The 18,988-nt window shown below is 43.8% G+C and overlaps 1 protein-coding gene across 1 annotated transcript in view; it reads left to right on the top strand.

The window, feature by feature from the left end:
- The first annotated feature begins 1,607 nt into the window (after window positions 1-1,607).
- Plekhg1 (pleckstrin homology and RhoGEF domain containing G1) overlaps window positions 1,608-18,988 on the top strand; it is a 210,956-nt gene continuing 193,575 nt past the window's right edge. Inside the window, exon 1 of the mRNA XM_071612913.1 lies at window positions 1,608-1,715. The gene's annotated coding sequence lies outside the window, so the exon portion shown is untranslated. The remainder of the gene's footprint in view (window positions 1,716-18,988) is intronic.

The raw sequence follows: 18,988 nt of genomic DNA, 5'->3' as shown, positions 1-18,988 counted from the left end.
CCTTTGGGACAATTACTGAGTAAATTTATGGCTAACTGGAGACAAATATTGTGATATTGCAATAGATGTGCTGATAGACAAAACAGCTAGTAGGAGGTAATGTATACAGTGTGGATGCATTAGACAAGAGATGATTCACATCACAAGTGGAATGAAGAAGAGTAATGAGAAATTTTCATCATGCTACTCAGAATGGCGCACAATTTATAAATTATGAATTGTTTGTCTCTGGAATTTTCCATTTGATATTTTCAGATTGTTGTTGATCTCTGGTAAAGCAAAACTATGGAAGCAAAACTGTGTGGATAAGGGAGACTGATGTGCTATTGGACAAAACATGCTGTTCCAAGTAAGGTGTTTCTGCCCCATGTCTATAACTAATAACAGTATAACGAGATAGAGATATGATTTGTGTGAACTCCAGATTCTGGAGAAAGTCTTAATTAAGACTCTTCAGCCTCAGTTTCCTGTCAATGAAAGACAGTTAGAACATGTCCTGTCAAGCCCACAAGGTCATCCCAAGACCTACTGCAAAGATGTTTTGAAGATGGCAAGTTTCAGTCCCAGTGCAAATTTGCCCGTAGTAAACATATTCTAAGCATAACCCACTCCAAAGTCAGTTTGGGAAATAAAATAGAACATAAGCTCCACTTTTTGTGTACAAAACCTTGCACACACACAAAATATATATAATTTTTTAACCATATACCTATATAAAGGCAAATAAAAGGGGGGGAAATTCAATAACAATAGTAATATTTATGTAGGTTTTATTAGGTGTTGGGTATTCTCCTAAGCCTTTTACGCACATTGTCTTATTTAAATCATACACAGCAACTCTCAGAGGAGGTAGGCGCTATTATCATCAATCCCATTTCACAGGTGAGGGAAATGAGACCCAGAAAAGTTAAATAACTCCAGAGCGCAGTGGCACTAGACCATGGGCAAACCGGGTAAGGCCACTTAATGGGAGGTGTTAAGAAATGACTTCACCTTTGATTGAAGTCATAATTTTATTGCCGAGTCGGTGCCTTTACACCGGTATCTCAAAGGTTATTCTTTGTCCCCTTTTTTCACTTTTACTTTCTCTAAGCAAAGGTCGTTTGGTACACCGACTGAGGCGATGAGGGTAACGATGCCTGAAAACCAGTGAGCTTCCCCCTCTTTTTGACATTGCTATTACCCCAGAGAGGCTTTGTATAAAACTCGAGTGTTGATTTAAAGTGATTATTTTCATATTATTTTAAAGAACTCATGTACGAAATGATCACGTCCCGGGAAAGCTAAACCTGAAGATCTCGGCAATTGGAGAAAAGTGATGTGTCTGCGAAAACAGTAGCAGAGATTTCAAAAAAAACTCTCTTTCCCCAGAGGCTGTAATTTGACTGCTCTCTTTGGCACAGCTCCAGAGACGAGGCCAAGTGCTTAATCGCTCTTTCTCTTTCTTGTCCCCCTCTTCCGCCCCACCTTGCCGGCCCACAGCGCGCAGGGGAGGCGGGACGACCCGCAGCTCGCGGCCGGCGGAGGAGCTGCGTCCGGGCGCGGGAGGGGCGGGCGGGCCGGCCGAGGAAGAGGAAGTCGGAGCCGCGCGGCGCTGCAGGGCGCTCGGCCGCCCGAGCCGGGGCAGCTCAGCGCAGCGCAGTGCAGCGCAGCGCAGCCGGCTCTTCTCCGCCCGACCTGCGAGCGCCGCCAGCGCCCGGGAGCCGCCCTCTCGGGTAAGCGCCGGCTGGGACTCCTCCAGGGATGGATCGGGGGACCCAGGGACCTCGGACGCGCCCCAGATCTGCAGGTGGGGGCGGGCGGGGCGTGGTGCCGGGTTCCTGCGCGCCCCTGGGCAGGAGCAAAGGGTGTTGGGTTGCGCCGGGGGTCTGGCTTAGGTGCTGGCCGTCGCCCCAGGAGCCCCGAATCCCGGTTCTCCGCCTTGGCGCAGCCTGGATCTGCGCGGCCGGGCGCCGGCGAGCCTCACCGCAGCCCCCGCGCTCAACGTTTACTGTGCGTGGAGTTTCTGCGTGCCCGCAGGAATCACCTCCCGCCCCAGAGCGAAAACGGAACCCCACGGCCAGGCACCCTCGGCCAACTCCTCAACTGTGGTGCTGGCGCCGGGGCCCCGCTGGAGCGGGTGACCCGCAGTGGGAGTTGGCGGCCGGGGGCTGCGGCGCGGTGGCCGGGAGGAGCCGCGCCTCTGCAGAAACTCGGGCTGGCTCCCCCGCTCCGCAAATAAGCATTTTTAGGCGCTGGGGTAGGGGAGTCAGAGCCTGCGACTCGTTAGTCACGGAGATAAACGTTCACATATGGGGGGCTGTGACAGAGCCCACCGTCCTGGCCTCGGAGGACAGCCGGACCTGCGCGCGATGCCCGAGCCCGAGCTCGAGCCCGCCCCTTCTTTGTGTCCGCTGTGCTCTTTTGCTTAAGCCAGAAGCTTTAGGACGCTCCAATGAAGAAAAAGGTCGCTAAGCGGTTCAGTTTCACTCCGCTCACGGGACACAATGAGGTAGATAATTTATTTTAATGTGTTGGTGGACTTTTATTTATAAAGCTGGTGTCTCATTAAGTTCTGGTACTTAGCGCTTCCTTTGTACCGCCCTCAGGTGGCCGAGATTACTGCGCATATTTTTGAAGTCCTGGAATGTAGGTCCCATGGAAGGCTGTTTGGTCAGGCATCAGTCTGAGAAGAGGAGGGCAGTCTCCCAGGGAGAGCTGGTTTGGGGATTTTATATTTTGTATTTAAACCAGGAGATGACCAGAATGTTAACTCTGGGTTAAATCAGTCATTTACCAGAATTCCAGGTCTAGATAGATCGCATAATGCTGTAAAAAATAGTTATCAGGTGTTAAAAGCAGCTTGTTCTGGTTCTTAGTTTCTGCAAGTTGGCATACTTTTAAGAAATTTATAGATTTTGGATTTTTATTAAAGTGCTGTAAAATGTTTCCAAGCCTATCATGTCAGGGGATCAAAAAACTCCATTCTAACTTTGGCTTCTTCTTTGAGTATAAACCAGATAGTTTCTAAAGTTTCATGTACATTCCACACACACACACACACACACTCACACACCCGTAGTATTTATTTGTTCTGCAGTATTTAAGATTTCCATACAAAAGTAATGGATTGATGTTTGACCCTTTAACATTTTTAGTATGGCCTCCCAATTCCTAACCAGAATTTTTGTCCCATGTCCAAGCCACTAGACCACCTGAAGAAATTTTCTTCCCCAGAGTTCTCCCACCTCCCTACTTGATCCACAAGTGAGTCAACAGCACCCACTGCATGACCTTCTCACCTTCCATTTCTCTTGTGTAGAGTTTCCCCAAAGCTCTTTGCTGAAGGGCAGAGCAAAGTGGGAATTGAACTACTGTCTTGCAGTCAACTCCATGCCCAGATGCTGCTTTTCCTTGATAGAATTTTCTTGCTTATCTCCATCTTCCTCATAGGCACCAGTTCCTTTTAAGTGCCTTTAATATGGAAGATTGATACTGAATCCAGGTTTAAACATTTCCATGGATGATTTGAGCAGTAATTGAAAGAGGCTAAATGATCACATTTTAATTAATAGAAAATGACATCATAATTTTTTCGAAAGCAAACATAAGCAGTACTGTTGGGTTTTGCTGCTCGAGGATATCATTTGTTTTAGTGATTGAATTCAGCCTTTGTGGTTTACAGTCTGACATGTAAATATGGGAAATGCTGAGTAGCCCTAAATCTTTGGAGCCCTTAGTAAACTAAAAGCGATTCCTGAATCTGTACTCTTGATTCTTCATGCTGCAATTTGCTTCTTGTGGGTTTCTCCCTCTTTCATTGTGGTAGTTGGACTTTCAAACTATTGTCATCTTTAAAGCCCTTTGCAGGGATAATTAGATCCCTGGACTATTAAAGCTAGGATGGCTTTGGATGATGTAGGCTAGGTTCTTACATCTTAAAGATTTAGCAAGCATGGGTGGTTAAGAACAAGTGTTCTGAGATTAGCCCACCTGTGTGTGAAGCTTGCCTCAGCATCTCATTAGCTCTGGCACCTTGACTCCTCTAAGGGAACTTGTTAGACATGGATTATTTTACAATTAAGGAGAGTAACAATCAAAGTTGATGGCTCTCTGGATTTTCTCACCTGTCCTTATTTCTTCCTCTATAAATTTTACAAAGAATGACCCTTACCTCTAGCATTGTGCTGAAGATTAAACAAAATAACCTATATTAAAGTGTTTTGCATATGTGGTGTGCTTTGAAGATGATTGTTTTGATAAACCAGATTCCAGTAGGGAGAGATTGTACTAGAGGTTTTACATATTCTCAGTTGGCAGAGCTGGGATTGAGCCCAGGTTCACATCTCTTTCCCCTAAACTGCACTCTCTCAAAGTCATGGTTGCAAGAAGACATACTTTTTATGAAAGATAATGGTTCAGTCTTTAAGAAACAAAAAAAAAAAATCACTTATCTCCTTTGACTTAGGGAAAATATAGTTTCTAATACAAAATGTTCACAGGAATGGAAACACTTTCTAGACAGAGACTCTCTAAATAACCTCATGCTTGTGTGGCAGACAGCTCAGATATTAATATTTCATCCCAGGCCTGCATCAGTCTTGCTTGATGAAATGAAAAGCTGACCCCAATCCATCCAGTCATTCAGAGCCACGGGCATCTGTGCCAAGTACAACTCACTGGTTGAGGAGCCAGCTCCAAGTGATTAAGAGCTGACTACATTTTATTCAGCTTTATTTTGCCCATGCTGATGAAAAGCAACAGATGTTTCAACAAAAAAGATGTAAATATATGAATAATCTATGGTTGCAGCAGGAGACCCAAGTTTGTTGCAGTATAACTGGCCTCAGGACACCTGGATGCTTGTATTCCTTGGTGATCTCATGCCTATGATTTGGAGTCAACTGGATATCTAGAAGTTTCCATGTTTGAGTCTGAGTATCTTTTCAATCTATATACATAAGGTTACCAGATTTTTTTCCAATGAGATGTGAGCCAAGTAAAAATTTCCAAACCTACACATATTCCTTTGGTAAGTACAGGAAACCCTTTGTATTTGTGGGTTCTGCATCCCCATACACAACCAACTGTGGATTGAAAATATTTGAAAAAGGAAATTGTGCCTGTACTCAACATGTAGAGACTTTTTTCTTGTCATTATTTCCTAGATGATATAGTATAACAACTATTTGCCTAGCGTCTACATCACATTAGGTGTTACAAATAATCTAGAGATTATTTAAAGTATATGGGAAGATGCACATAAGTTATATGCCATTTCTTATAGGGGACTTGAGCATCCACAGATTTTGGTATCCTCAGGAGTCCTGGAATCAACCCCCCAACAGATACCAAGGGATGACGATATTGAATTAGTCTTTGATGCAAAGCTAAAGCCTTGATTCATACATATATCTATAATCCCTTTTCCCTTCCTCCCCACATAATCCTAGAGGAAAGACAACTTGAAGAGTGTTAATGTCAGACTAAATAAAAAAAAAATTCCAACTATGCCCACTTGTAATAACCTGATGGGAGGAGAGTCAGGGTTTTCACTGGGCCTTTAATTAAGGAAGTTGTTTTGGTATGCCTTAATAACCAGGGTGCTGTGGAGTCTACTGAAGCCTTTTATCACCAGCTCCAGGAAGGTCAAACCATTCTTGCATTTGCCCAAAAGCTAGGGAGCCCTTTGGTGTGTGAGAAGGACATCTTGTTAAAATGTCAAAGAAAAGCAAGGTTTGAGTGTGGGTCTGATGAGACCTCAAGCTTTAGAATCCACAAAAGAGGAATCATTGAATCCATAAATCATCATACTGTTAAATTAGCTATAACATTTGAATTTGTAAGTAGCTCTCATTGTCCGTGTGCCGGTCACACTGGGTACAAGTTAAGTGGCCAGTGACAGAGCAGACATGGAAGAGGACCAGGGAGAGAAGTCCTAGATCCAGGGGATGCAAACCCTTTCCTGTGAAAAGTCAGATTGTAAGTATTTTAGGTTTTGTGCCACATAGGATCTTTGTCATATACTCTGATTTGGGGGAGTTTTGTATGCAACCCTTTAAAAATGTAAAAACCAGCCTTTGTCATTGGCCATACAAAACCAGGTTGTAACTGTTCTAGGTGAATATCCTTCGCAGAGACCCCAAATGAGAAAATTCGTGGGTGCCATCTAAGTGGACTCCATACACACTGCCATATAATCAAGATCTCCTTTGTCTTTTCTCAGTCACTCTTGTGACTCTTTGGACTGGGGTTAGAAGTCTCTGTTGGACATAGCAGTGAGCTCACATAGGAATGGCTGTGCCAACTTTCAACATTCTGCCTGTGGTTGAATAGGGGGAAGGTTGGTTGGGTTGGAGTAAAAGTCACATTGAAACTTATCATTAATGACTACATTTGGAATGAGGACCAACCCCCTGAGCATGACACTTGAGGTCCTTGTACCTGCTCTTCTCCTAGCATTCTCTGCATCCCTCCTAGTCTGCAGGACTCTCAGAGCTGACTGGGCTGTGCTGTCTCTCATCTGTACTGGGATCCTTTGATACAAAGCATGAATACCTGTCTCCTTCATGAAGCCCTTGCTCATTTTATTGGGCAGATATGCAGGCCCTTCCATCCTTACACTTGCACAGGAGCTTGCCAGTCCAGAGGAATGTGATTTCCTGCTGACAGATATTCACTTTCAAAGGTATAACAGTCCTGGATTCTCCACCTATCTGCTGCAAGTTCCCCTATCTTGAAAGTAGAAAATAAGAATGACTTCTTAATTCTTATTTTTCCTCTGTTAAGCATTTAGTTCAGGGCCTGACATATTGTAATTGCTCAATGAATGATAACTTTTATTCATTCCAGAGCTATTTTTTGAGAACCTATAATGCCTAGAACAGTGCTTGAACAATACAAGAAATAAGGTCTCCATAGAGGTGTGACCAATGAGATGGGAGAATCAGAGTGACAGATGTTTGCCTTCAACTGGTGGTCCAGGAAGCCTCTGGAGAGGGCAACATTTGCACTGAGACCTTAATGATATCCATGAGTTCCTGTTGTTTCACTAGCTCTAAGATAACCCAGGGCCCTGTGCATGCCAGGCAAGTACTCTATCACTGAGCTATACTCCAACACAAAATACATCATTTTTAAATTACTACTAAGGAGGAAGAAGTGTGAAATGAATTCATAAGTTGTGAAAAATGCATCTTAGCATCAATAAACTGCATTCATATTTGTGCTCCATAAATATCCACTAAATATCCATTGATTATCCATGGAGTATTACTCTGTGCATACAAGATCCTGCTACAATACTTTGCATTGTAACTGAATTTCTTTCCTCTGTTTCTTAGCTTGGTGTTGTTTTGGACCTGATAAAGAAAGAAATATTAATATAGTAAGTAAAAGTAATTGCAAGACACTTCTTATAAGCTTTAAAAAACAGTTTAAAACATTCACTTTGGTCTCACCAGAGGGTATCAGTGAATCCTGTTTGAATGAACTTGACCTAACACATAACTTGTGTAGGGTGAAGTCGAGCAGCTCTTGCATCTGATAATTCCTTTTGGCAGCTGTCTGCAGAGATGTGTGAATCCTTAATGCACATAAATGCCTTCCTAGAGCAGAGAAGACATCAGCTCTGGGCTTACTTCCTTCTGGTTTCTAGATTTAATTTAACATAACTACTCCTTCACTCCTCCCTATCCCGGGGGGCTAAACATCCCTCTGAGTAGGTCCCTTCTGACAATGAAATGGAAGAGGTTCCATTTCCACCCAGCCTCCTCCCCTGCTCTGGCAAGTCTCAGGGTTTTCACACTGTAACTTGACTTCCCTTCCAATTATTCCCCACCCACCTCCCTTGCAAGTGTTTGCTTTTCTGACCACCCTCTAAACTCTCAATCCTAGCCCAGACCTTTTTCTGGACCCAGTTTGGAGCCTCTTGCCTCTTTAGCAGCTCTGCCTCTTTCTCTCCTTTAACCCCTCGCTTTCTAGATGACTCAATGGGAATTTCAACAATTATGAGCTATTTCTAGCTGGAATCAATTGTGCCCTCGTGCTGTTGTAATTTTCACTTAAACGTCACTCAGTCCCTAGCCCTTGGTGACACTCTGGCTCTCTACCCTGGAGATCCTGTCTGTCCTCTCTTCTACCCTCCTGTAACGTGTCCCTTTGGGGCACTTGTCAGCTCCTCCCACCCTCTCCCAACTCTGCTGCTAAAGCCAGAGCAAAGTCTCCTTCCTGCACCCTGTCTGAAAGGGAGTGTGAGTGAGTGCCCAGCCAAGGAGGAAGCAGAATGCAGACCTTCCCTTCCGAAGCCAGCTCCTCCAACCTCTGCCTCTGTGTGTTACTAAAGGCCCTCATGTTTTAAGGGGTCTGAAGATCAGACGCCAAGTCCAGCTGAAATACGAATCTCTGGTAGATGCAAAGGGGAAGTCATTTGTAGGATTCCAAGGATGCAGGTTAACCATGTCCAGCCATAGTCACCATGATTTAAGGCTGTCTCTGACCTGGGATAAGAAAGCTGGTTGCACTGGAGGGGGAATGGTGAAGAGGTGAGGCCACCAGGAAGAGGGAAGGGGCCGACTGTGGCCATCAGGGCTCAGCTCCCCGGCTGGGTGATTACAGACAGTCCTCCAAGCCTGACATCTGCCCTTCTCTGATGTGCTGCGAGAGAGGAAAACTGTAATCGGAGGCATAAATATATGATCCTGTGTTTGTTCCCTTGAACTGGGTAAACCTGTCATTAGTTTAAGTATCTGTGTTGTGCTAGCCTCAGAGGAGGATATGGTTGCCGATCTGAAATAGCTTATGGTTTAAATACTCAGGTGGCTCCTACTTTTTAAAATTTGAAACTAAGCACCTTAGTGTTGAAGGGTAAGAATCAGGATCAAGACTTTAGGATTACTGGGTAGGTGGCAGAGGAGGGGAGTGAGAAGAGGTGTTGGCTTTAGAAGTTCATTTTTAAAGGGAAAAGGCTTCCCTCGCATTACGTTATGCCTTTCCCAACATCTAGGAAAGTGTTTAGGGAGTTGTTTGATAAGAAATAATGAGGGTGGGGCTGGAAGATAATAAGCCAGCTGGGAACAGGCAGGAGGTGTGCCGGGGGTGAGCAGGGGCTGATTGCTATTGGCTATACTGAGGAAAGTGCTTTGGGAAATGTTTGGAAACTTTTTAGAACATAGTTATGGAGGGAATGTCTTGGTGGTCTGGGCTTTTTTCCACTTTTCTTCACTGTCTATAGAGGACAAATGCTACTACCCCCCTTTTTTCCCCTTTAGTAATTGTTAGATTCAGCTCTGTAGAAAGCCATTTTATCCCAATCCTGTATGATATTTGACTTCAAAATTAAAACAGCAGAGAAGATAATATGAAAATAATGATTTTGTAGCACACAGAGTCCTTGAGGTCCACAGGGGTACCCCATCACCATGAAGCATTACCGTTAACAGCTTCCAATCCAGGTGACATCTGAAAAGTATCATTGGTATGATACACTCTTACTTTTTGTTTCTTTTTAGAACTTACCTGAAATGCAAGCAAATATTATGAAGTTGTAAAATTGAGTGACAAGGCATTCCCTAATAGCTATGACTTTCTAAATCCAGAATGCCCCTGGGGAACAAAAAGAGACTTATTTTGTTTTATGGTCTGTCATGTGTTGAGGTGCAGGGCCGTTCAACCAACCCAGTCATATAGGTGAAGAAATTTCTAAATAGGAAGTTAGCCAATATTTGTTTCTAATGTCTTATAGAAATAAAAGAGAAAGTATAATTCTATACTAGCTAAGGTATAGCTAGAAATATTTAAAAATCTGCTTGGTTTTAGTTACTAACATAATCAGAAAACAGTTGGCAAAGGTTTAGAAACTATAGACCATACTCATTTATGAGAAAACTTCTGATCCAATATGCATACTACATTTGTAACAATCAAATCTAACATTTTCTTGCTTTCTTTGCTTATTTACAGTAATATTGATTCAAATGTTGTTCCTGGAACATTAAAAAAATGGTGTAGGGCTGGGGATGTGGCTCAAGTGGTAGCGTGCTTGCCTAGCATGTGTGAGGCACTGGGTTTGATTTTCTGCACCACATAAAAATAAAATAGAGACATTGTGTCCACCTAAAACTAAAAAAAAAAAAAAAAAATTAAAAAAAATGGTGTGCCTGGGAAAGATAAGGTTTGTTTTTTTAAGGTCTATTGAAATATGGAAATCATTTGGAATTAGGCTGTCTGTATATGTCATTTGGGAGCTACTTAAAACTGCCTTCTAGAAGAGGATAAAACTATAATAAAGATGTTATGAGGTTTAAATTCATAACATATGGATGACACCTAGTACTTAATAAACCTTTGGTAAATAGTGACTATCTTATTGTGTTTACTAAGTTTCACACTTAAGTTTCATTCCGTTACTAGATGGCTGGAACAGTAAGTACATCAAGAGGAGAGTAAGTGGGAAAAGGCATCTAGGTGCTGTAAGGAGGGCCTTCAGTCTCCTGAGGCAAAGGTCAGTGGGAGGAGAGCATATTTTGGGTTGTTTTACTGTGGTAGAGACCCAGTGCGCATTACACTCAGGGATTCAGATCAGAATTGATTTATTCAACAAATGAACTTTATTCTAAGTTCTGGAGATACAGTGATGACCAGCACAGACCAAACCTGAAGTGAAGGGGAAACTCTGTGTAACAAATGCTTTAAAAAAAATTGTTCTGGAAGTGGGTGGAGATGGGAGCGCTGTATTTTCTTGGGTGGTCAGAAAGGCCTGTGGGAGAAGGTGTTAGTCAGCTTTTCATCACTATAACAAATACTTGAGATAATCAACTTATAAAGAGAAAAGGTTTATTTTGCTCACAGTTTTAGAGGTTCTAGTCTATGACCGTTGTTCCTGTTACTTCTGGGCCTGTGGTAAGGTAGCACATCATGGCAGGAACCTGTGACGGAGCATTTGTCTCACCATGAACCAGGGGGCAAAGAAACTGAGGCTCGTATGGGGGTCCTTTTGAGGGCAGGCCCCCAGTGACCTACAGACGTCTCCTAGGCCCTACATCTTAAAGTTTTACTGCCTTCCAGTAGTGCATGCTGAGGACTGAGCCTTTAACACATGAGCCTTTGGGGGACATTCCAGATCCAAATTTTAATCGGAGGTAACCTACTGAAAGTTTAAAAGAAGACCCGAGGGAAGGGTGTTCTAGATAGTGGACAAAGAAAGTATGGAAGACCTTAGAAAGAACTGAGCTCCGTGGAGTTAATGCCCAATCATCACTCTGGCTGTTGTGCAAAGAAACGTACTGGAAAGTTCTGGAGACAGCTTTGCACTGAGAGGGAGGGTGGGAGCAAAGGAGGTGGTAAATAGTGGATTGATGCAGAACTGACTGTCAGTGACGCTGGAGGAGAAGGAATTCAGAGGGGGCATCCGGGAGGCCACTGTGACTTGCCTCACCGGACTGCTTACCTGTTTCCATCTTTCACTTCTGTCGCCCTCTGAGCAAAGTGGCTGAAGTAGTGTGTGGCTTGGGTGATGCAATCTGTGAAGCCAGGAGGGGTAAGCTTACCTCCCCCAATAGTCATGGGAATTTTAGGTCCATAGCACGTTACCTCTAGCCCAGCACTTGCAATGGGACTAATTAATTTATGTTTGATTGTATGAAGAATGGAACCTAAGGCCTCACACAGTCTAGACAAGTGCTCAACCACAGAGCTACCTCCTTAGCCCACTGTGAGATATTGATGACCATGTACTTGTCTGCCTTCCCTAAGACTGTGAGGTCCCAGAGAGCAAGTCTGAGCAAAGTAAGTTCTTCCTAATAGTTGAAATTAGCTTTAAGAAACCTACACCAAAAGGAAAAAAAAAAAAAAAGGTTCCTTGAATTAGTTGAGGAATAGAAAGTTTTGAGTACCTAGCTAAATATTTAAATAAAGAAGAGGAAGACAGGAAGAGGGGAAGGGGAAGGAGGAAAGAGAGGAGATGGAAAGAAAGCCCACCAGGGGAATCCCACAGAGCTCCAAATTAGCACTTCGTAAAGCTTTCTTATAGAAAGTGGTTTGGCTCAAATGATTTTCTGCTCTGGGAGCCCATAGCTCTCCTGGTTTACAGGTTTTATGCATCTGCAATAAATGCTCTATAACTATGCATGTTCATTGCCTGCCTTTCACTTACTGTAAACTCAAACATTCAACAGGGATGGTGTTTCTTTTTGAATAGAAGCAACTGTCAGAGAAAGTGGAGTGGTAAGAAGTCTTTCTCACATTCCAAACCATTCCAGTACCTCCCGTGCACTTCCAGGCAGGATATTGACTCTCCTGTGTCTACAAACATGCCTTTTCATGTGTGGGGAAGGCATCTTAGTCCTTTGGGTGACTTGTGACTCTCCTGAGGCACGTAGATCATGCCCAATTCCTCCTTCCATTCCCACTAGAGAGCCTGGTCATACCATTGACCTTGAACTTCTGACTTGAATTTTGGTACAGTTCTCTGTTTCCACTGTCAGATGGAATTCAGAAATTTTGTGTTTGATGTTAGTCTGAGTTCTGGATGAATCCTTAGTGCTCGGTTACCAGCCTAGAAATGTAAATCTAGCATTCTTACTGGAGAGGAAAAAGAATTTAGCTAAACTTCATGGTAGAGTGTTAAGTGACACAATAATGGCTCTGTGACTTGTTAATTTGGTTGGTTAGGATAGATCTCTGGAGGTCCCCTTCATATTAAAAGGGAATGGATTCTGGTAGCCTAGTTTAGTTACTTTGCCTGATAAGAAAATAGTACAGTGACATTTCTCCCAGAATATTCTGACTTAAATTTTCTGGCTGGAAAAATGAGACCCTATTGTGTTTCAAAATAAGCCAAGGGAAAAATGATGATGCAGGTTAGTCTAGCCTCCTACTCCTATTCAGGTTTCTCCTGGACTTTATCTATTTGGCTTTTGCACAATTGACTCAAAGTCACCCACCCAGAATTGGACTCATAATCTCTATTTCCAGACCTACCTCTAACTTCCTGGGGTTGTTTTCCCCCCTCCTTTTCCAATTCTTAGTTACTAGCACCACAATTCAATAGTCACAGCAAGCCATTTTCCTTCCCTTTCCTGCCTGGTCCTTAGTTAGCAATAACTTCTTAAATAGCCCTCCCACCGTGTTCACTTACTCATGCCCCCTCCCATCCTTTGAGACTCTTATCTCTTGTTAGAGCAATTGCTGAGCCAGCAGGGACAGTCTATCAAGAGCCCAAATCTGAGTGCTGAATGCCTGTGAACAGAGACCTCTTCTGCTGGCTTCATCCAAAGGAAAGTTTGACAGTGGAATTTAAGGCAGAGGTAAAAGTCCCAGTTGAAAGGTTTTCAGGGCTTCTCTGATCACACCACCTTTCATGTGTCAGTCCTACCCATGGGCAAACCTGTAGGCTCTGTCTCCAAGACATCTAGAATGTTCCACCTTCTCACCGTCTTCACTGTTCTCGATTGGTCCAGGCTGCAGTCTTCTCCCCCTTGGTTATTTGAGTCTGTTCTTAATTGGTCCCTCTGCTTTTACCAGCCCAGAAATGTAATGCCCTCTACTGTCCTCAACATACAAGCCAAGTGAAAGTGACCTTGTGGTTTATTAATTACATCACTATCTTCTGTGGGTTCCCATCTCTCTCAGAGTCAGAAGCAAAGTCTGTGGAACATCCTGGTGACCATCCCCAGGCCAGTGGCTGCCCTGTTCTCACCGTGGCTGCTCTCCTATGCAGCTTCTTGTACTCCTTGTGCATCGCCTCCCTGCCTCCCTGTGGTTCCCCGGGTGCTCCAGAATCCAGCCTCGTCGCATTGCTTCCGTGCCCTCTGCGCAAACACGCTTACTCAGGCATCAGAGCCTTGCAGCTTCTCTTCTCTGAGTTCCCTTTTTCTCTTTCCCCTTATGGGAAGTCTGCCTGCCCCTGCTTTATCCAACAGGAGCTCCTATACCTTGCAAGCCAACGTCCTTTGTACCCTACATCATTTTTGTGGGTAGCACTTATCAACGCCTAAGTTAGGATGTGTTCAGTTATGGTCTGTCTTGTCACTTTCAAGAGCAGAGACCTATGTGTGTGTGTGTGTATGGGGGTGTTGGGGTGGTATCCCCAGTGCTTTACAACAATGCCCAGTGCAGAGAGAGAATCTTAAGCATTTGTTGACCAAATCAGCGTCAGCAGTTGCCTTCTCTTGCCTCTAAGTAAGAGGTTCTGGTGTCTGAATCTGTCATGCCATGTCCTAGAACAGAGAGCAGCAGCCTAAGGTACGGGTAGATGGGTGGGTTGTGGTACCAATGGTGGTGGCAGTGGCTGTGATGATGGCAGGTAGGAGCAAAGTGACAAAGAACCTCCCCTCCATTCCTGTCCTTACGTTCCTAGGAGGGCCACCTAGGTCTCTTGCCTGCGGAGTCTGCTGTCTGGTGCCATCAGCCTTCCTCTTTGCTGAGCTCCCAGATTTGCCCTCCACTCCACTTCATTCAAGCTGCTCCTCCACTCTCTCCCTTCTGACTCCGCGGTGCCCATGTGTGTGATAGGCACCAGGCAACATCGAGTCACTGCTTTACTTAGGTCTCCTCTTTTACCTTTTGCTGTTCCAAATGCTGCTTTTCCACCAAATGTGGCACTGTGGGATGATAGTTAGGCATTTCAACTCCAGAGCCAGACTGCCTGGCTTCCACCCAGGTCCCACCACTTAGAGTCTGCATGACCTTGGACAAGCTGCTCAGCCCAAGAGTAGCATCTTACAGATGATGGAAAAGATACCAACTTCCCAGGATTATCATGAGGATTAAAGCCGGCCCTTCCTTAAAAGCCCACAGAACCTAGTCCTAATGTTTAGAACACGGCAGGTAAATATCAGGCAGTGTTTTTGTCAAAATTTCTTTAAATCATCTTTCAAAAAAGCTGAAATTGTCATCTTTGTCAAAAAACCATGTGTGCTTTAGTTATTATTTTATTCAGTTACTTATATACTAATTCCTTATCCTAATATAGGTTATCAATTTAACCATAGCTTATATTTATATATGATATAAATTACACACATGTACAAAGATTATATTTATCTATCTGCATCTCATCTCCTTTCCAGGTCTGATTGACACAGCAGAAATTACTGTTTATTATCTTCCTAAGTTCCTCGGAGGGAGGAATTCATCTCTAATTAAGGAAATTTCCAGACAGAAATAAGTGTGGCAAAGAATACAGTGAGCTCCCACATACCATCTTCCAGATTCAACAATTTTAAGTATTTTTCAGTCTTGTTTCATGTGTTTCTCTATTTATACCTCTCCTCCAATTTGGAGTTCTAAAAGCAAATCTAAGATACGCTATTTTGTCCACAAATACTTCAATATGTATTTCTAGCTGATAAAAGCACTTTTACTTATAACTGCGGCACAATTAACACACCTAATGAACATTACAATAGTTCCTCATATCTGCTCTTAGTTTGTCCATGGTCAAATGAAACCGTGTTCAAGCAGGAAAGTTTTTATTTGCTTATTTTGTTCCCTGCCACATCCCAAGTACATAATAGGCACTGCGATATTTAAATGAATGAATGAGTGGGTTGTATTTTAAAAGTTTGTTCTCAGGCTAATTAAAGCCCTTGACTCATAAGATAGCTGAGGTGTAGCTCTGTTTCATGTTTGTAAGGACCAAGGACAAGCCCAGTGTCACTGGCCTTCAGAGTGATAACAACTGACTCTCTTTAGTCAGAGGGGTCTGAGATCCCATCTCTCCTCCCCTTTGTAAGCAGGGACTTCAGGTCACATGGGTCTTACTTGCAGCGTTGGGTAGACTGCCTTTTGACCGCGGACTGTGCTACTTACTTACAAAGTATTTGTTCTTCATTCATAAAGCAGGAGATAATTACAATTGCTGTGGATTACTGTCAACAGGTGATAGTCGGAGGTGAACTGTTACACAGGCTTGACATTGAGCAGCTGTTTAAAGCAAGGCAAGCTGAGCACTGTGGCTCACACCTGTAATCCCAGTGGCTTGGGAGGCTGAGGCAGGAGGATTGCAAGTTCAAAGCTAGCCTCAGCAACTTAGCAAGGCCCTAAATAACTCAGCAAGACTGTGTTTCTAAATAAAATATAAAAATGGGCTAGAGATGGCTCAGTGGTTAATTTCCCCCCTCCCCCACAAAAAGGCAAGCCACTGTCACTGGCAGTCTCAAGGCAGAGGGAAAGGCCCCCAAAGGTTGACTGGAGGCAAGGGGCAAGGAGTGGAAACTGGCCCCCACCATGTGGCCTGTAGGCTGCTCTGTCCCTGTATCCAGGCTCTCTTCCTCTCTGTGGTGGCCATTGAAGGTTTCCCACTTTTGTGGTGTAGTTTTACTTCTGGTAGGTTTGCTGTCAGCAAAGACCCTCTGAAGTTTTTACTACTGTTAAAGAGATTCTAAAAAGGATCTTAGGTTTTGTTTTGTTTTGGTACTAGGGACTGAACCTAGGGGTGCTTAACCACTGAGCCATATCCTCAACCCTTCTATTTTGAATTGGGATCTCATTCAGTTGCTTAGGGCCTCTCTAAATTGCTGAGGCTGCCTTTGAACTCGCTATCCTCCTGCCTCAGCCTCCCGAGCTGCTGGGATTACAAGTGTGCACCATGTGACCAGCTAGTATCTTCTCTTTTGAGTAAACAGTGATCAGTTTTTGAGTAATCAATTCTCACATGAAAATCAAATTTTGTGTTGTCCTATAAATGTTTATTACCCATTCAAACCCAGAGCTCCATTCCTAAAAACACCTGAAGGAACAACCGGATACACTTCAGATTCATATTTGAGTCAGATTGTTGCTAGGCGTGGTGGGCTCCTTCCTACATTCTGAGGTCCCAGCTAGTCTTGTCAGGAACACATTAGATTCAAGGTTTGCTTTTCTTCTCCATCATTCACCCAGTATGATGTGATTCATAAAGTAGTTACCCTGCATTTCCAGGACCACACCTTGGTCTGAGATTAACCGGTATTTGAGATGAATAAAGCTTTGGATAACCTGTAACCTCAGCAAAGCTCAAACCCCTTCCCCCAGCAGCAGGTCTCACAGCATCAATCCTAACTCTGGTGACCTTGTGCCACAGCATGTGCCCTTGAACCAATTCTCCCACTACCTGTCTGCCCTCAAACTCCACAAGGCTGATCCCAAACCTCTGGTTTCCTCTGTTGGCCTCCCTCACACCTCTGAGAGCAGGCTGTTCTCTTTACCTTTTGATAGTCCCTTTATCGTTTGAAATCTTCCCAAAAGAAATCTTATAATATGCATTTACGTAAATTTCCATAACAGAAAAAAACTGTAAATTCACATAGGCTTGGAATTTTTGTGAGAAGAATCAAATCAAGGAGGGGTTATAGCACAGAATCAACTGTGAAGAGGAGAATTGAAATTGTAGACCAGGGCTGAGCATCAAGCCAGAGGAAGAGAAGGAGGGCCTGGAAAGGGAGACAGGGCCCTGAAGCTCGCCTCTGGCACCATTTGCCCTGAGGTTCCACAGTGTACCAGGACACAGCAGAGGGGGCTGCCTGATGGTGACAGCTAAGGCCGCCTGCTTCCTGGATGGGGGGAGGTTCGAAGCTTTGCATGTGGTTACTAATTTCATGCTCACGAGCACTTTGAATGTGGGAGCCTTTCCCACTTCAAAGATGAGGAAACTAAAGTGTGGAAAGTAGGAAACTTGTCTAAAGATACCCAGCTAATCACAGGCAGCTTTGGGGACAGACACCCAGCTAATCACAGGCAGCTTGGGGACAGTGCTCAACACACTGGCCAGATCTCATGATCTTAGTACATGTCGTGTTTTGAATTAGGACTGCAGATGAGAAAAACAAACAAAACCCTAGTAGCTTAAAACAGAGAAATTAACTTTTCTCTCATGGGTCTAAATTGGTCCAGGGCTAATAGGTGGCTATCTGTAACTAGGGACCCAAACTCCTGCTACCTCGTCCTCAGATATGACATCTTAATTATGGGCAGCCATATGCCTAGTTAAAACTGGGCATTATTATAGAAGGAAAGGGAGGCTAATTGGGGGACAGCTTACTTGGCAGGAGAAGGGAAAGATACCATTGCAATGTGGCAATTTGGAAGCCAGGGAGCCTGTGGCCAGAGTTGCCAACCTTGGCTGCTCCAGGGCCTTGCAAGGCTGAGTGTACACCTGGGTCCTAAAGTACAAAATGGACTGCCGGGTGCTCTCTCTAGAGGGAGAGGCTGTATCCAGCATGTTTCACATCTGGTGGGATGTCTCACCTGAGGACAAATATCTCGTGCGAGTGTTCAATGAACAACTGGGCACTTCCAGCAAACAGTTCATTTTGGCAAGGGTTGTTTATCGACTCATCAGAAGCATTCTCTTCTGAAGAGGAAATGTCTCCATTGTAGGCTGTCAGTCTTTCATGGTGACATCAAGAAACACCTGAGAACCGATGTGGACTGCGTGCCACTACATGTAAGGACTTGCTCATCTGGCTAAGAGGCGTGATGACCAGACACTTGTCTGAAGGACTCCACATTTAGGCTGAACTGATTAATCCAAGAAAAAACTCAGGAGTAATATTCTGTCTACTATGGGGGAGGGGGAGGGGGAGGGGAACACCACTGGTAAATATGGAAGTTCTAGAACTAAGGCTTAAATTGGAGAGGTCTGATTATATATATTGAAAAGATGAAGGGGGGAAAATGAAAAACTTGAAAAATAATGATTTTTTTTTTTTACCCAGATAAAAAAATCTGGAGTGTAATCTAGCTGAAGTATACATTTTCTCAAATTTAAATTCTATTTTCTTCTACTGCATAGTCCCAGAGAATTACAGGAAATCCTTTCTAGCAGGGTATCCTGAGTTTGGAAGGTTTGTTAAGTTAAAAAAACACTCATTTGGTGGTATGCTCCTGGTGAAGATTATAGAATCCATTATGCTTCGCTGAGTCTGAAGAATAACAATCACTTTCATCACACTTTGTTTTCATGGGGGCCCAGAGAAGAATGAAGAGACTTCCTTTGAAAAAAAAAAGTTTTTGCTAAGACAGCGCTTTT

Source organism: Marmota flaviventris, chromosome 6 (genome assembly GCF_047511675.1).
Source record: "Marmota flaviventris isolate mMarFla1 chromosome 6, mMarFla1.hap1, whole genome shotgun sequence".
Taxonomy (NCBI): domain Eukaryota; kingdom Metazoa; phylum Chordata; class Mammalia; order Rodentia; family Sciuridae; genus Marmota; species Marmota flaviventris.
The sequence above is the reverse complement of the archived record's forward strand: the minus strand, read 5'-3'. Positions and strand labels throughout refer to the sequence as shown.